Consider the following 4,617-nt stretch of genomic DNA (forward strand, 5'->3'; position numbering starts at 1 on the left):
CTTGAGTCACTTAGCTCATCGTGGCACAGACGCCTCTGAGCTAGAAAAAAGTTTTTAAAAAATGAATGCCGACATGTTTGTATAAAAAAACTTAAAGACTGAATAAAAGAAAAAAGAAAATGTACAGCTGAAGTATTTTTTGTAGTTAACTTTTAATTTCATTAGCTTGTGGGTTATACACAAGTATATTTGTTGAGTTAGTAGATTTCCATTTAAATAAGTACCATTGGATCAAAATAATTAAGTATGGAGAAACTAAAAATGTGCGAGTGTTAAACAATATTTTTAAGCACGGTGCACTTAAAATAAAAAAAATACAATTTTAATATTTAAGTTTGATTATAGTGTAACTTTAAAAAAAATCTAACTTAAAAAAATTAAGTTAGTTACCTCAAAAGTTATTATGTAATCAGTTTCTGCAAAAGTTTTGAGTACTATGAATTTATTGGGGTTTACAGTGTAGGACTGTCTTCAGATTTTATAATTTGGCACTATTTTCCCAAACATTACATTTTTTTTTTTTTACTAATATCACAACGAATGATAAAGATGAATTTAATTCTTGTTTCTGATAAATGCTTGAGTCATAGTCTATAAAATGAGTTGAACCTTTTGCACTGAGACCTTTTGGATGATACCAAACATGTGTATGTGTTGAGTTTTTTTCTTGTGTAAGGTCCTTAGGTGAGCTTTTGGGTGTCCTGCGTTGAGTGAGAGGGGAGGAAAGGAACAGTTTGGGGTGCAGGGTGAGGTATGAGATGTACGTAGATCTTATCTCAGTATAGGGAGTTTGCTGTACTGGAGGAAGTCCATTATTTCTCAAAGGAAGGTGTCCTTTTGGTTCCAGTATCCCACTGAACTTAGAAATGCTCTCTATCTTTTCTCTTATCTCTTTTGTCAGTGTGCTTTTGGCCTGTTTTACAAGACTTTGTCCCCACTTCTATAATCATCTTCTTTGTCACTTTCCATTTTAGCTTTTCTATCAAGCGTAGGTTTTGCTGACTCTTCTGAACTTCGTCCATAATCTGCAGTCTCATTTCTTCCAAACTGGCCTGACTTTCTCCCTTGGGCAAGTTTGGAAGGAAGTTCACTTCAGCTTTCATGTGTCCTACTTTTGTGTGCATTAAATGATGAATAGACATTTGTGCGGTAGTTGCAGGCCTTAAATGGGCATGGTACATTCTCATGGTTTTTTAAATGTCCCCTTAAATGCCTGAACAGTGTCGCCTTTGAGAAAGGCTGTTTGAAGTCACACAATGGACAGTTAAAAAGTGTATGTCTTAGTTGTGCTCTTTCACCTGCACCAGTTCTGCATGTGTCTTTGTGGACACGTGATAAATGAATTTTCAATGCATTAAATGATGCAAATGAACAAATACAAGAGTTGTGGAGACATGGCAAAGGGCTAACTCTTGAATACTGACTATGCTGTAAACGGTAGTGCCTAAATAAATGGGCCCGGGTGTCTGAGGTGACAGCACACAACTTGCACTTCCACTCCATTGAATCATTTGACCACTAAAATTCCTTGTGCTTCAGGCTCACTACTTATAAACTTAACATAGTTAATGTTCCTGCATCTGAAATGTGTGATTACCACAGAAAGGTCAGACTTGTTCAATATTTGGAGTAAGTTGGTCCTGTGGGCACAGATAAAACAATTAATATGAAACCAGTCAAATTATGCAATCAACCTCTTTACAAATTAATGATACAAAATTCCAAGTGTTAATGTAACTTACAGATAAAGTTGCTCTCTGGTGACAATGTAGGTCTGCTGCACACGCACACAAAACAGACAGCGAGATAGCAGAAGACTTTTAATTGATTTACTCAAGGACAGCAAAAGCAAAAATAATTGGCAACGACTGGGTAATATAGATACCATTACAACTCACTTTTCAAAAAAGATCAAAGTCTTCTGTGTCCATACATTCACTGCTGACTGCCTAAAATAATTGATCTAGAACAAGAGTGCAAATAACAATATTATCAGATTTCAAAATACAGGTGGGGTATTATCTGCTTTATGCTTTGATATTATGAAATCACACAGAATGTGTCTGCTTCCGCTCTTTATAAACATTTAAATGAATTTATCTGACAACACAGAAACCATGTTGATCCACTTTAGAGGGTGGCTAACGTTAACTTGTTATTCAAAAATATTAGTTCAGGAGATAGTGTAAGGCTAGATTTATATGCTAATGAATTAGAAATGGAATTAGAAAATAAAAGAAATGGTGAAAATAGGTTACAGCCTAAATTAACATTTGAGTCACCTTGGTTTTGGGGGATGCTCACTGCACTTCTTCCACAACCTATAATGAAAAGACGTTTGTAAAGGTTTAATAAAAACTTCATTCGGTAACTATTATGTACATAACCTTAACTTTGTTTGAGTAAAAGTTACAGCTAAGGGCGCTTAACACAAACAGCAGCAACACACTCAAAAACAGAAGGACTATCGCTTGCTGAAAATAGTTATTAACTTATGTTCACATTATTGTCTTGCCACGACCTTAACAGTACACGGGTACACGCGATATTATCTGTCACTAGCTGGCGGACTGATGGTAATTGCGCTTTCGGCGCCTAAAAAATGCGCGCGGCACCGTGAAGATGCGCGTGAAACTTATATATTAAAAATAGCCTCGTCTAGCAGTCAAATATCACGTGTAATATGATATTCTTACAATGTTACAAGAAGCAAAGTAGTTTTGAAGTGTTTGGTTTACTTACAAGTTGCTTCATACAACGTCACTCGAGAGGGTAGCCATCTTGGATCGATTTTTCTGGTAACGTCAGTAAGCGCCGCACGTCATGACGTCATATCACGTGATCAACGGTACACTTAAAAATAGTGAGTGAACCAGCGGTGTTCCCTCAAAAATGCTGAGACACACAAACATAAAAATACGTATTTGTTCATAGACATTAAAAGTTTAAAGGAAAAGTTTAAAGGTGGATTAACTCAGCAAGACATATTACATACATATTACATACATTTTAACTGTAGTGACCTCAGTCTTTATAAGCTAGTAGTACTGTTCGGGCTTACAGTGTAGGGAATGATCAAATATGAACATTGCCATGGATTTCTGCGTACTCGTACTGTACAATCAAATCTGTGCATACGCATTTTTTATAAATGAGGTCCCTGGATTCTCATCTTGTACCTCCATTGACAATGTGATTGTTCATCTTTGATCCTATCACCCAAACCTGTACACGATTTATAAACTGGCACCATTATTCTAACTGGTGAAGATCATCTCCAACACCAACAATCTGATAGATCATCATACATCATAGATTATCATCAGAATTGACGGATTAATCAAACAACAAAATAGAAGATTTATTTTCCAGCAAAATATATATTTCAGGATTACATTTTATACATATAAATATGTTTTTCCTCGGAAACGAATTTAGAAGCTGTTGGCTACCGCTTACGTGCACTTACTTGAACACATGTAGTCTGCTGAAACCGGTCCAGATTATTTCAGTAACACTTGTATTTATTTATCTATTCACAGTACTTTGCTCAAGTTATTTATCTTATTATTCTGAATCAATCAAAATCACCACACAGGTGGGGCTAACCCTGTTGCTACGTATGACACAGTCTTTTAAAGACTCTGAATGGTTGGTTGACCAAGTACTCACCGTACTCACATATTTACCATGCTGTTAATGTCAAAGGATTTGACAGAAGATGAACAGTGATACAATAAGTTTCTGTAAGTGATGTTCTTGTTTGTGTGACCACTTTTGTTCACAAACATGAACCCTGCACGATCTTATGTGTTGTGTCTTATGAACTCACAGTCATTTTATGTTATAGCGATTTAACATTTTGCATTGCATCAAAGAAGCTTTACATGAATACCAAAACCATGATAAACAAAAGTTCAACACACACAAAACAATAGAAAAAAATCAGATAAACTTTTAAAGCAATATGGAAATTTTCATGCATTGCAACACATTTCTTCTCACTCTTCATTTTTCGTCCATTTTCTCTGCTGCTAAAGAAACTCTTAAGTCTCTTAAAAGTCCTCCTCGGTATACTCCCTATACTATATATGACCTAAAGAGTTACATTTACATTTAGTCATTTGGCAGACGCTTTTATCCAAAGCGACTTACAGTGCACTTATTACAGGGACAATCCCCCTGGAGCAACATGGAGTAAAGTGTCTTGATCAAGGACACACTGGTGGTGGCTACTGGGATCGAACCAGCAACCTTTTGATTTAGCAGTTCAGTGGTTTAACCCACTAGACCACCATCTCCGGCTTATTCATTTAAGGGTGGGTTATGAAAAAAAAAATTCTGTACTGGGACCTTTTCTATATTTCTATGTGGAAACACTCACTTTTCTAAGAATTTTCTCACTATGAGCAAGTCTTTGCGCCAAAATGGAGATGTGGACAGAAAACTGGAGAAGATGGGGAGATAATCTACACATATGGGGTGGAGAGATTTGGGTAAACATTTATCCCCCAAACACAGAGGATGCCTACCCGACAAACCCAGTGAAACCTCAGACCTCCTTTCCTCTGTTGATATTCTTGACTGGTCCCTCTGTGATGCATAAGACGAAATGGG

The 4,617-nt window shown here is 36.3% G+C and overlaps 1 long non-coding RNA gene across 1 annotated transcript; it reads right to left on the minus strand.

Moving 5' to 3' along the window:
- Positions 1–207: 207 nt before the first annotated feature.
- On the minus strand, positions 208–2,820 carry LOC130425522 (uncharacterized). Its single transcript, XR_008907076.1, has 5 exons — positions 2,743–2,820; positions 2,283–2,321; positions 1,899–1,963; positions 1,743–1,777; positions 208–1,640 (listed from the first exon to the last, which is right to left on the minus strand). It is a non-coding gene; the product is annotated as an uncharacterized LOC130425522 (long non-coding RNA).
- Between the last annotated feature and the right edge of the window lie 1,797 nt (positions 2,821–4,617).

Source organism: Triplophysa dalaica, chromosome 7 (genome assembly GCF_015846415.1).
Source record: "Triplophysa dalaica isolate WHDGS20190420 chromosome 7, ASM1584641v1, whole genome shotgun sequence".
NCBI lineage: Eukaryota > Metazoa > Chordata > Actinopteri > Cypriniformes > Nemacheilidae > Triplophysa > Triplophysa dalaica.